Source organism: Cyprinus carpio, chromosome B21, assembly GCF_018340385.1.
Source record: "Cyprinus carpio isolate SPL01 chromosome B21, ASM1834038v1, whole genome shotgun sequence".
Lineage (NCBI taxonomy): Eukaryota > Metazoa > Chordata > Actinopteri > Cypriniformes > Cyprinidae > Cyprinus > Cyprinus carpio.
Window position 1 is genome coordinate 7,681,641 of NC_056617.1, and position 15,398 is coordinate 7,697,038.

A 15,398-nucleotide genomic window follows, 5' to 3' on the forward strand; every position below is an offset into this window, starting at 1 on the left:
CTATCTATCCATCCATCTGTCCATTTGTTCATCAACATCTCTCTTTCTCTCTCAATGCATCTATCCATCCATCCATCCCCTCATTCCCGTCTATCGTCTGTCCATCTGCACACCCATCCATCCCCTCATTCCCATCTATCATCTGTCTATCCATCCCCTCATTCCCATCTATCGTCTGTCCATCTGCCCATCCATCCATCCCCTCATTCCCGTATATCATCTGTCCATCCATCCATCCCCTCATTCCCCTGTCTATCATCTGCCCATCCATCCATCCCCTCATTCCCGTCTATCATCTGTCCATCCATCCATCCCTTATTCCCCTGTCTATCATCTGTCCATCCATCCATCCCCTCATTCTCGTCTATCGTCTGTCCATCTGCCCATCCATCCATCCCCTCATTCTCGTCTATCGTCTGTCCATCTGCCCATCCATCCATCCATCCCCTCATTCCCCTGTCTATCATCTGTCCATCCATCATCTCCTCAGTCCCCTGTCTATCATTTGTCCATCTGTCCATCCATCCATCCCCTCATTCCCGTCTATCGTCTGTCCATCTGCCCATCCATCCATCCCCTCATTCCTGTCTATCATCTGTCCATCCATCCCCTCATTCCCGTCTATCGTCTGTCCATCTGTCCATCCATCCCCTCATTCCCCTGTCTATCATCTGTCCATCCATCCATCCCCTCATTCCCCTGTCTATCGTCTGTCCATCTGCCCATCCATCCATCCCCTCATTCCCGTATATCATCTGTCCATCCATCCATCCCCTCATTCCCCTGTCTATCATCTGCCCATCCATCCATCCCCTCATTCCCGTCTATCATCTGTCCATCCATCCATCCCTTCATTCCTGTCTATCATCTGCCCATCCATCCATCCCCTCATTCCCGTCTATCATCTGTCCATCCATCCATCCCTTCATTCCTGTCTATCAACTGTCCATCCATCCATCCCCTCATTCCTGTCTATCGTCTGTCCATCTGTCCATCCATCCATCCCCTCATTCCCGTCTATCATCTGTCCATCCATCCATCCCCTCATTCCTGTCTATCGTCTGTCCATCTGTCCATCCATCCATCCCCTCATTCCCCTGTCTATCATCTGCCCATCCATCCATCCCCTCATTCCCGTCTATCATCTGTCCATCCATCCATCCCCTCATTCCCGTCTATCATCTGTCCATCCATCCATCCCCTCATTCCCCTGTCTATCATCTTTCCATCCATCCATCCCCTTTTTCCCGTCTATCGTCTGTCCATCTGCCCATCCATCCATCCATACTCCCTGTACATCTATCCATCTACACATCTGTCCACCTATCTATACCCTATTAGTTCATTTATCATCTAACTTCTATCCATCTATCCATATTCTATCTGTTTATCCATCCATTTATCATCTATCATCCATCCATTTTTCATATATCTACCATCCATCCATCCATTATCTATCCATCCGTCCGTCCACCCACCTACCCATCCATCCATCCGACCATCCTCTTTGTATATATCTCAATCTGTCCATCTGTCCGTCTATCTATCTATAGGCTACTCAATCAATTTATCATCTACTATCTATCCATCCATCCATCCATCCATCCATCTTTCCTCTGTCTATACATCCATTTATAATTTATCAACTTTCCATACATACATACTCTATCTATCCATCCAGTCATCCATCTATAAAGGCTATACATCCATTTATCATCTATCCATCCACCAATATTCTCCATCCTCTCTGTATCTATCCATTTTTTGAATCTATTTATACTGCAAAAAGTGTAATATAACCTAAAAGAATGCTTTTAAGTGGTAATGGCGAATGTTAGTTGGTATTGTCAAAAATCGTATTCTGTATGACTGAATCAACCTGCATACTATAGGTTAGATCAATTCAAGCAGAAATAGCTCACTGATCTATCCAATTTATTAAATAAAAATCTTCACCTCACTTTTCCACATTTGCATACGTGTATGTGTACCTTCTCAGGTTTTCAGACAATGCATGTTACTGTATTGCCATGCACACTCACACAGGCACATACATGCACACATGGATCCTAGCAGTGTGCCCTAGGTCTATAACAGCCTGTTAACTATCTGCGGTTGCCTCACTGAAGCAGACAGACAACAGACGAACTGTCCCTTTGCTGTAGGACAGCTAGACAAACAAGTGCAGAGAACAGGGGCTTTAGTGTAGCAGCATCAGTAGAATCTAGGGTCTGTTTGTGTCATATAGGCGGAAATCAGCTGGACTGAAGAACAGTATATATTACAGTGCTTCTGGGTTTTTGCTGTGGTCGACGCAGTTTTTTAAAGTAAATAATCCGTGGTAGCCCTGGGCTGCGAGTGTGCGTGGTGGGACTGCCGATGAAGGGAAGAAAAACAGAAATGAAAGAATGACAAAATGCCCTTTCTTTAACACAGCACCGAGATGTACAGCACTACATACAGCATGTACTGGCAATAAAGCCGACAGAATTTGTTAATTATCCCCACACAGACTTCAGTGGATGTACCCATGCACAGCTAAGCGTTACAGATTAATTATTAAAAAAATGTATTAAAAATAATTCCCCACCTCTGCATAATAGACTTCTTTTCCAACTGAATAAAACATCTTGTTTACTACTGGCAACATTGTCTGAAGCCTGAAGCTTTGGCAAGAAATGTCCTCTGAAAAGACAAATGTAAAATGAAAAAACTCATCAACTAATGCACACACACACAGACAAAACCAACTTGACATTGAATTTGTGCTTTTGTGTCTTTTTCTTTCAGATAATGATGATGATGATGATGAAGAGGGAATGGTGAAGCAATATGTTCCTCCGGACAGGATGCCTTCATCTGTGCTCTGGACAAAGTCTCTCTTTTTCCTCTCTCTCTCTCACACACCTGGATCATTTCGAAGGGGGCGCTGCTGTTCCCATCATTCACTGTCTGTTCCAACACAAATAACCTAACAAGGTCAGCCAAAACACTCGCACTCCATTACTCCACTGGCTCATTGTGTGCCAGAGCTCCTGCCACTGCTACATCACATTTGTGTATCGACAGTCACTAATAACGGCATGTGAAATCTCATAAACTCCCACTGACACCAGCAAGGAGAGCAGTCCTTAAATCCTGTTGTTATATTTTGCAACAGAGAGACCCTTATCTTTGCTGCTTTGCATAATTTGTAACTTAATTTGAATAATGCAGTAATTGGTAATCATGTAGGTACAACAGGCAAATGATCATTTAAATTGGCACAGCGTCTGTTTCAGCAAATGTCTAGGAGAAACAAATATATCTGATGGAATTATTCAGGAATGTAAGAAATTTAAATGTAAATGTAAAATTGACATACCTAAAATAAAATGCAAATATTTACACTATTATCCCACAGACCTTGCATGGCTTCACGGTAAAAGGCAGCATGCAGTATTGTACCTTAAAGGAACATTCAGAGGTTTAATACATAAAATGGCATATCACATAAGTTACATAATGTTAATTACCACAAAAATTAATCTCTTGACCCTCCTTTCCCTTGGGGGGAAAAATATTGGTTACAGTGTGGCACTTACAGTACAGTGAATGTGACTACTGTAGTACTGTACATTCATGTTAAAATACTCACTGTCAATAGTGTAGCTATATGATGTCAACAATATGCATGTTAACATTAATGGACTTTACTGTGGAAAAAAATGGCTTAACCTTTTCTGTGTAGTTGTATCAAATTTTATATCTTTGTTGCCCAGAATTTAGCCAGGAATATTCCTGCAAGTAATGCCTCTGCCAAATAAACACATGTATATGTGAGAGACTAAAATTTACATTTAAGAGAAAATGAAACACTGAAAAGTCTGGTTTAGCAATGTAGGTCAACTTACAGTACATTGCTTTAGGCTCAACATTACACTGCCAGTAATGAAAAGGCAATGATGCAAATGAAAACTCAATGATGCAAAAGAAATTACTATTTTTTAACAAATCCATTTACAGTAAAGTAATTGATTTTTGTGACAGGAAAAGTCACACATATCATCCTCCAGATGACACCACTGTGAAGAGGCAGCGGTGCTGATTTATTTAGAAACCCAGGATGTACACATCATTAAACAGATGATTACAGCACAGATCCCCCAGATACCTTTTGAGTCATACTGTATGCACACACCCCCAGACTCTCCACATCTCTTCTGAAACCTGTCACTACAGACCATCCTTAGTCACAAAGGAACGACGACAACGGAAGGACCACAAATTTTAACAACATCACTCCATGGCTTTGCAAACATTTTAATGGGCAATTACAATACTGTTGTTATTTATGGCTTACAGCTGTTCACTTCTAGTTATTTAGAATCTTATTAACAGTAATAGTTCATCCCAAAATAAAATGTTTATCAACGTCAACTACCTACCCTGTATTATTTTCTCTTCTCCATGAAACAAAGGTCAGGCAGAATGTCCGAGCTGCTCTGGTCCGTTCAGTTTAAAACTGAATGCTGATGAGTACTGTTAAAAAAGTTTAAAAATAAATAAGTCAAATGCAAGTTATTCACTAAAATCTAAATCTCTTTGCAACAGCTGTGAAATCTCATTCCCTTGCTAATATTTTAACAAACACATAACAATGGGCAAACATCCAGAACGGAACAGCTCAACATGGACAAACCATTATTTGCATTTTTCTAAAAGAAAATATGAAAAAAGAATTGGAATTTTTCTTTTTCAAGCAGAGTAAATGGTTGACCATTTAGCAAGCTTTACTTCTTTTACATAATACCTCCATGCCCTTTTGCCAAGTAGCGAGCCGCGTGGAGAACAAAAACAAAGAACCTTCCAGACAGCAATACAATGTCTACTTCAGAGAAGGTCAAACTCTCACATTCACTAAACTCCACCAGGCTGATTCAGACTGACAAATGGACAAAAGGCAAAGCACGCAAAAGCACACATACACCTGCACACACACCCCAGCTACAACAGCCCTATCTAGTTGATATCCTCAGGATTTTTGCTACATTATGGGGATTTTTAGTATAGCTCAGTGCAGCTAAATGACAATCAAAATCTCAACCAAATTGCCACTCTCATTCTCCATGGTCACAGTGGTACACTTCATGTTTCACTTAATGTATGAATGTATATGTATAATGTCTCAAGAAAGTGGAGTTAGCTGCCCAACTAAAAAACTCAGCATTTGTTTTCAGATGCATCGAGATTTGGTATTTTGTGTCTAATACAATGACATCCAAAAAAAGAGACCTAAATATCCAGATACTTTATGGCACTAGGTCTACAAGTGCATCAATTTGAAGCTGAACTTGCTCTATAACGGAGACTATGTGCCCTGATCTCACCCATCTCAACTGATACTGTCAAATAATGATACTGAGCTTTAAATCAATCTTTCTTTTATCAATTCTCAGTGAGTAGACCCAGGCGCACAGATTTTCACAGGTTCTACCTAAAAATAAATAAATAGAATTAAGCAAAGTGTGTGTGACATTAAATATAAGACCTGTCAAGCTAAGGACAAAGTCTAACAAGTTTACTCTAGAGATGGCCACGAGAAGTGACAGCAATACTGAAAACACAATTGCATGACTTTTAAAGATTTCACACCAAATCTAGTCCATAATCGTACATAATGTGACAATAAGTACATTGTTTTCTCTGATTAGTTATAGTATCAGTAACTTGCAGTCATAATTCATCAGACAGCAATTTACATGAACATTGGCCCTGTTTCAAATGGCACTCGCAGCCCTCAAAGTTGCTTAGTCCCTTCAAGCCTTGACAATGTGACAAGGACTGTTGGGTAACAATTTGCTGTGAGGTTTGATCTAGTGCATGATCGGCGAAAGGGTGCATCAAGGGCACATAGTGCATCCTTCTGAACCCTAAAATGACAAATGGGACACCCTACAGTCTTGAGGACAAGACAGCGACCTTCAAGACAACATGCAACACTTTCCCTTAACAATGTTCGCTTTCTTTCAAAATGATTGTCTGCATTTTTCTTTTGAAAACTGAATGGAACAGAATAGTCTTTAATCTTTACATGCCATCTTAAAATGTGATTTACAGCATGAAAAGATGCTAAAAACACACTGGCGTGGACAAAACGACTAAATGCCCACACAGTTTATCATGCCAAAGCCCCAAAGGTCAAACATTCCGGAACATGTCCAGCATGTGTAAATCTCCACAAGTGTTCTGAAAAAAATCCAGCAATGTCATCAGTGCTGCAGCACCGGGACAGGCACCATTAGTGCCTGCCGGATTATCCTGCCAGAGAGAGGGAGCCCTCGCACCGTACGTGAGTCTCATGCCTATCAGCTCCTTGTTTCACCTTGGCACATACCGCAGTAGCTAAGCACTATAGTAGGGTGACGAACAGTGCCATGATTTGTGTGTGTGATTCACGTGTGAATATTCGCACTGGCTGCCGCCTGTATCTCACCCTGACATGAGGCTCTAGGAGAATGATGCATATTGCAGGGAGATTATTGCTTTACACTCTCTCACCCCTGCCTGCTGTTGGCTGTGACCATGTGACCTGATTCCTGGCATGGAGGGAGGGAGATGGGAAGGAACAGCTGGGAGGGAGAGAGGGAACAATAGAACGGAGGTAGGGAGAGGTGGATACATGAAGGTATGTGGAGACAGATGGAGAGGGGTACAGGCAAGGTGCTCAATACTAATGTACACGTATTGTAACTGCATACAGTTTTATGAATTATGCATTCTCTGCTGTAATAATTATATGAAAATCCAGTTAAACAATAATAGGGCTAATCATCTTCATAAATACTGCATGCAAAAGTGGCAAGAGCTTTTGAGGGTAACAGGTGCACTTCACATTAAGCACTCCAGACGAAGACCTAGTTGCATGATTCGAGAAAGTTCGCTATGTGGCATCTCGAAACAGTTTGATAACAGCAAATAAACAAGATATCCTGGAGCACAACTGTAAAATCTGCTATGTCTGATCATTGCCCAGACAAGCGGGATTAATTCCCTGGGGCCTCAAACTGCCAGGGGCTTTCAAAGCCTCGGGGCACATGAAATTTCCAAGTTTTCCAAGACTTCCAAGATTAGACCAGCAGGAAGTGAAACACCAGGATTCCTGGAACATACAGAGTGAGCTGAACATCAGGACCTCCAAAAACATATTTCCAAGGGTCTCGTCTCCTGGAAAAGGTGGAAAACTGTTATTGGTTGATTATATCGATCAGATGGCTACTTTCTTGTCAAACTGTGTAAAATAAGTTGCACTAGACATTCTGTTGATACTGAACGGTCTTTCTATAATAACATTACCTATACAAAAATGCCTTTGAGATAATGGGGTTTTAGAACAGTTCCAAAATAGTAAAAAAAAAATTAAGTTAAATTCAAAAAAAAAAATACAATAATAATAAAAAAAAATTGTTTAATTAAGGTCTTCAGAATCACTATATACTTCCAAGTAGATGTGATAGGGCAGGTTGAAGCTAAGCTCTGCAGGAAGGTAACTCTCCAGAAGCAGTACTTGGACGGACATCTTTGCTCTAGGGGGCCACTCTCCTTCTGAGTTTACCTTTCCCCCCTTTATTAAACACAACTGAATTAGCTAATTAAGGTCTTCAGGATTACTAGAAACTTCCAGACAGGTGTTTTGGAGCTGGTTGGAGCTAGTGGTGGGCAGAGCGAGGCTTCATGAAGCACTGAAAGAGTCAAAGCAAATGTGCCAAGGCTTCGAAACAATTCTACACCCGTCAGATGAAGCATGTTTGAATTGTAATAAATATTTGAAAGTTGTGTTTTTATTGTTCTGTTTTTGTAATGTGTTGTAACATGTCTGACAACTGAACTATTTGTGAATGTTATTTTGGTCATGAAAAATAAACATTAATAAAACACATCAAGCCACAACTGCCATTTCATCAAGATATTTATTTAAATATATTAATTGTTCTGCTGCATTAACTCCACTTTTATACTTTGCGGGAGTTAGGTTAAGACAGATGTGCGATTGTGTGGTTTGTTCCCAATCAAAAAGCAGATTCGGGTCTCGAAATACTTGTAAAATGCCCCGATGCCTTGAATTGCCTTAGTCACGAGGCATGGGTGTTTCAAATCACACTTCGGAGCAGTGTTTCGAAACATCTGCGCTTCAGGATCTCAACACCGTGTCGAAACGTCAGTTTCGCGTCAGCCATCCCTAGTTGGAGCTACACTCTGCAGGACACTGGCCCTCCAGGACCAGTTTGACACTTGCTCTAGAGCAGTGGTTCCCAGCCATGTCCCTGGAGTACCCCCAACACTGTACATTTTGCATGTCTCCTTAATCAAACACACCTGATTAAAGGCATCAGCTTATTAGTTAAGACTCCAAGACCTGAAATGGGTCGTCAGACAAAGGAGCCACGCAAAATGTGCAGTGTTGGGGCAGAGGTAGTCAACCTTTCATTGGGAAGGCTACCATCCTGTAGAGTTTACATCCAACCCTAATTAAACACATCTGAACGTGCTGATTAAGGTCTTCGGGATCCTTCAGGCAGGTGTTGGGGCAGATTGGAGAAGGTTTGGACATCCCTCCTCTAGAGTATCTAGAGAATATGTAGGCTGTTCTGGAGTTTGACCTGCCTGTCCTTTAGTGTTTACTATGCCTCTCTATCTCATCTCCAGTCACTCTCTGCCTCATCTCTGGTTTTACAGTTCCCCTTCAGAGATTTGAAATGGGCTGGCACTCATTTGTCTAAATATGACTTGTGAGGTGAGGCAGGGCCGGGAGATGAGCATGCTGACTCTGCCGAGCACTGGGGGTGAATGAAAGCCTGGCAGCTCTCCCGTATGCTGACAGATGAATTATTGAGCACTGTTTACCAAAACGAGAAGCCTTGGTGTGCTCGTTCAGGCTGGAGGGGACTGGGAGAAAGGAAAAAACATGCCTCAGAGCAAACGGCTGGATTCACTGTGATACCTTCACTAATGATGTCATTAAGGCTTTGTCTTGCTTGGTATGCTTCTTCCACACATACAAAGGCTCCAGAAAGTATCTGGACGCTTAAAGGGATAGTTCACCCAAAAATGAAAATTCTGTCATTAATTACTCATCCTCATGTCGTTCCAAACCTATAAGACCTTCACCTTCGGAACACAAATTAAGATATTTTTTTTATGAAGTCTAAGAGCTTTCTGACCCTTTCTGACCTTGTTTCCTTTGCACGCAAAAAGTATTCTTGTAGCTTCATAGAATCACTGTTGAGCCACTGATGTCACATGAACTATTTTATCATAGTCCTTACTACCTTTCTAGGTCTTGAACAGACTCTGTTGTAGTTCCGTTGCTGTCTATGGAGGGTCAGAAAGCTCTTGGATTTCATCAAAAAATATCTCAATTTGTGTTCCAAAGATGAACGAGGGGCTTATGGGTTAGGAACGGCAAGAGGGTGAGTAATTAAATGACAGAATTTTCATTTTTGGGTGAACTATCCCTTTAAAGCCCCCTTAAAAATTCATTTGCAAAGTCATTGCATTGCAAACCCCTAAGGTTTGACAAACAGATATGCTATTTTTAAATAAATCCTATTTGGTTTGATATGTTGTTATATAATTCTGTGACATTCATTCATTTTAAAGAACAACTCGAGCATCCAAATGCTTTTAGGGCCACTCTATTGGCGCTTTTCCACTGCATGGTACTGCACGGTATGGTTCACTTTTGGGGGGTTTTCTACTGGGTACAGTACCTGGTACTTTTTTAGTACCACCTCAATTGAGGTTCCAAGTGAACCGTACCGTTACCAAAACGTGACGTGAAACTCTACTGATCACGGATTGGCCAGAGAGAATCGTTGCTACCTGCGTCACTGAACTTGCGACACAAACACAAAAGAACAGCTAGTTTTAAACAAAGTCCTTTTTTTCTATAGTCTTTGATTTAAATCAGCACAGCCAGCCAACGATCAAAAGAAAATGTTTTGAATGAGCGCACCTTTTTTAACAACCAAAAAGTTTTGTTGTCTGTCACGAAAGTACAGACGTTCCTCTCGCTGATAGCAGAGGAGACGGGGCGACTAGCGAGAGCTTGATAGGGCAACGTGGAATGAAAAACTGTCGTGGCAGCAGATGTGGCGCAACTATAAAGACATGTAAATAATCCCGCCCACTCTAAAATGATACTAAACTGCAGTGGAAACGCAAACCAAGCTGAGCCGTACCGTACTGAGCCGTGCCGAGCAGAGTCGTACCACGCAGTGGAAAAGCGCCATATGTGGGTATAACAGACATTAACTTACACACCTACAGACATCTAAGTAAGTGAACAACTCTTTGTAGTGTTCCTGCTCATGCATGAAATACACAAGCTTTGATGCACACAAAGCCATTTGGGATCACAGCGTTCTTTTCATGTCCAGTTGTGTGGGTGTCTGTACTGTATGTGCAGAGAGGACTGCTCTGATATTAAGAACAGTAGGTTGGCTCATGTCCCCAGCAGTCTACTGAAAAACAAACGTTGTGCATCCATGGTGACCCATATCCCTGCTAGGACACCAGAGCAAGCGAAAGGACAAGACATTGTCAAAGACCATGATAATCAGAGTACATCTGAACTCATGACTCATCTCTCAACAGGCAAAGAATTTACTCTACAATTTCATTCTTCATCCACTCTTTCTGTTCTTTAATATGACAGTGAAGTCAGAGGAGGCAGTCACTTAGCCGTTTGCTACATAGCAATCCTATGCAAACTTATATAAAAATGTAAAACTTGTAAACAAACAATTTACATCTGAAGTAGAGATTAAATGTTGGACACTGATAGCCAACCTCTCTCTGTTCTTTAATATAAATGTCTTAATTTATAATATAATGATGTAGCTTTTTTCATATTTTGCAATACTTTCGAACTGAAATGTCCAATGAGTGGCAATAAAAACACATTTAGTGTAATCCAACACAGATTCATAGAAAACTTGCAATGTTTTACATTAGTTGTTGTACATATTGCAGCAGCTCGGAAATTAAATGTCTGGTGAGCAGTGAATTTGAAAATAGCATAGCATCTATGCTAAAACCTGACCGATAGTGTTAACCAAAGCAAATGTGAGGTAAAAATGCATTTGCTGAAGCAACTGTGCCATTTCAGCTTGATTCTGCAAGTTTTTGAGATCTTATATCCTAGAACTGAGCTACCAAGCCATATGGAGCTGGTTATGTGATGCAAAACTAAAATGTATTCATTTACAAATCATGCACAATCGTGGTAAAAGTGTCATAATGTTGTGAAAGTATTAACATGAAAATAAGTCTTAATTAATCGATAATTTGCCCTGCAATCATAATTTCATGAAAAGGAATAAAAATTGTTAGTGTTTTACTGCCGTATATGTATGATGCAAAAATGTATATGGATAAGCCCTGGTTGATATGGCTTCCAGAACAGACCATTTTTATCTAAATACGTACATAGAAATATGCTGAAAACAAGGACTGAACAACAAATACCTTATTTCCAAAGTAGTCACTTAGTAGACGTTTTACCCTAAGCAAATTATAGTACTCCCAGTAGTTCACTTATTGCATTATAAATTATAGTAATTTTATAGGACAGGAATAATTCCACTAGATCAAGGACAGGCTAATTTTTGCTTCTTATGGGAATCAAACACCTTGCTTTACAATTATCAGCCCTGAGCTTTAGCTTTTAAGCTAAAAAATATCATGTTACTGATAAATACTGATGTATATGTATAAGTAATATGCAATTAGTGGTTAAAAATTGGGCTATTAACCAAAAGTTTGCAGCTTAAAACTCTAGAAGGAGATTTAACCTCATATAAGTTTAAGGCAGTTGCCCATGTTGTATGTCACATAGGATAATACAATTGCTAAATGTGATTTTGCATAGTGCTTTTCTAAATGTCATAAAACATGAAGAGAAATGATGACAACATTGGTTCCACACAGTGATTTTAGCATATGCAACAAATATAATTAACAAGCAATAAAATCCAACAACACCATTTGTGCTGATCAACACATAATTTACACATCAGATGCAGTAGCCCTAATGATAAAGTAGACACAAAGAAGTGCAGTCAATTTAAAATGTTCAAGAACAACATCTCTAGTCTGTGACAGAACAACCTCACACATTGATTTTATCTATCTGTCATGAGGGCCTCGGGCTCCTGACGTCACCGCTCTTCAATAAACTGGAGCAAGAGATGCATCCTCAGTGCTACAGACCAGTGAATGAAGGATTTTTTTTAGTACAAACCCAGAGCAGCAGTGGATTGGTGGTAATAAATTGCTGCCTCTCTCTGAACAAGTTCAGACATGGCACATCCACTTCAGTACGCCTCAGGGAGATTAAAAAAGAAAGATCTGGCCACCGCAGAGTTGGGAAGACAATATGTGATGGGGAAAACAACCTCAACAAATAGAGAAACCAAGACAGTGGAAACAATATATAGTATATATGAACAGTGTATGTATATTAATAGAATTAAACTGGCCATTTTGCTGCTATGTTTTTAATATCTTGACATAAATGCTCTTTTTGAGTGTAAATAAAAAACAAGCTGACCACTAGCAGCCCTCAGGGCAGACATCATGGGACTGACTCTCATATTTGAACTGCCGTTCGGACAAAACCTTGGGAAGATAAAATGCTAAAAAAAAAAAATTGATCTGGAGAAAATACTGGAGAAAAATGAGGCCCCATTCGAACACTTTATGTTCATATCTGCAGGAGAAGGGGGAATACAAAGACGTGCACTCAAAGGACTCATGGGACCATGATCTTGCCTGTCTTAGTGTTATATAGTACACTCAATCTGTAATTTCTTCATCTTCTTCTGTTTGGGGAATAACTGTGTCTATCCTAGTTTCACCTTATTAATTAACCAAAACTGGAGAGATGTATACTGGAGAGTCATCATAAGAACAGATATTTCTTGTACTTTACAGCTTACAGTTAAACATCAAACTGTTATTTCAAAAGATACTGAAAAGATTTGGTATGGTATGAGAAAATACCGTGGCATCCCTAGAGAAAATTTTTCGAGTTTGTATTTTTCTAATCGAATACACAATTTTAAAAAGCAAAATATACTATCAGTATAACAACATTTCAGTGAAAAGTATATTTCCAAAGATTAATATAGTTATTTGATTAGTAACCCCAGAATCTTAATTTCTTTATTTTGCATCATATCTTTTATCTGTTTTACATTTGTAAAAATCTTAAATCCTAATTAATTTCCGGGTATATAAACTGTAAATAAATTAATAAATACATAAATAATCCCTAATACTATTCATATAATACCATTTATACCATTCATATAAGGATATTCTTGATCTAGGCACAAATAAATAAATATAAAAGTCCATCCAAAAGTCTGAGACACTATAGAAAATATTCTAGTTTGTAATTTTTCTAACCAAAATGATTTTAATTACAATTTCTATTATCAGCATAATAACACTTGAGTGAAAAACTGAACTGAAAAGACATTAATATAACTATTTGTTTAGCAACCAAAAAATTATGGTAAATACAAAATTCTTAATTGTAATTTTTTTGTTTTTAAATTCGAAACAACAAATCTTGCTATATTAGAGTTGAATGAAAGAAAGAAAGAAAGAAAGAAAGAGAAAGAGAGAGAAAAGAAAGCTGGACCAGATGGACCTACTACTGTACATGTTACCGTAAATGTAAATACATAAATGGAATGTTTGCAAACTTGAGATGTCTTAAGAATCTTTCATGACCTGCCTCACATTTGAATCAAACTATTCTTTCCTTTTCAGTGCAGTAACCTGCATCTTTCAATTTTGTAGTACTGTATTTGGATGAAAGTGCCTGTTATGAATGCAACAGTTTGGGGAATGACAGATTTATAAATGAGAGTGAGAGCAATGAAGAGAAGTAGCAAAATTGCAAGGAAGAGAAATCAGCCAAAATGTGTTTACTCACATAATAATAAATCACTCATAATCACATCTGTCACAACTCCTCCTTCACTCTTTCTCCCACAACCCATCCGTGGAGAAGATGAACAAGCTAGACAGATGAATAACGATGTTAATGTAATGCAAATGACAAATCAAATGAATGCATATACACCTGTGCCAGAATCGAACTTAGCACCTCAGACTGAAACAGCCAATTTTATAATGAATACTTTATAGCGTCATAAAATAATCAGGTCAGAAATGTTATGAAATGTGTGCTAACAATGAAGTCGGCACCATTTTGGTCTAAGAAAAGATCTGGCTTGGTATTTTTGTGATTAAAAATAGCAGTTACTCTTTCTAAAGCATCTCACATGGTGCGTTGTGTGTCTGTCTGTATTCGTGGGCACGTGTGTAGTGGATCTGTTTTTAGAAGCTGCATGCGCAGGGTGACGCACTTTCACAAGAGGTGAGTTCCCACCTTTCACAGCCCACAGAAATAGTCCCAAACCTGCAAAAATAGAGCAACTGCCTGATTTAATCTGCAGACGCACACCGACCTGCCGATGCGAGATCAATCAACTCTCTCCCTCCCTGCGCCTCCCCTGGACACACACACATACAGTCGTGACTAAACACCCAGAGGAGAGCAGCAGGGATAAACACAGGCAGAGAGAAACTCAAAATCCCTGCTTCAAACAGCGAACAGATCAGTGATGCCCCAAGGGTCTAAAAGATTTCTGAAAATACTACCATTTTTTTTATTAAATAAGTTTCTGCAGCTGTATTTGATGTCTTACTCAATCTACTTACACAAAAGAGTGTGATTATAATGACATTTCCTGTGCAAAAAAGTACTGTGGTGGAATTGTAAGTCAAGTCACTTTTATTGTCACATCACCACAGCACATGTGCCTTGGTGAGTGAAATTCTTGGGAGCGTGCTCCAGAAATTGCAGAAACAATTTACATATAACCATACAGTCAACAGATGGCAATGTGCAATATGCACACACATATAGTCAGTACACACAGTGTACTGTAATGTTATTAGATGGCAATACTATGGCACACACACATACACAAAATGCCAAGGAAACATTTCTCATTTTTATTTAGTTTAAGCTGAAGTACTAAATGCCTAAAACTAAATAAACCAAAACCTTAAAATTATATAGACATAAAAAACCTAAAAAAATATTATAGTAACACTGATTCATATATCAAGGTACTTCAAAGAATACTTAATACCTTGGTGCATGTCCAAAACCTAAAACATTATAATACCATGGTTTATGTGAAGTCCTGCAAAGCTAATATTTTTACATAGAGGATAATTTTGCATAACTGTTAATATTTTTTAGGTTATTTTGCCCTTCCCAAAAATAAGCAGGTTTTTGCTTGGTATTAGTGTTATTTCCTATTATAGTATTT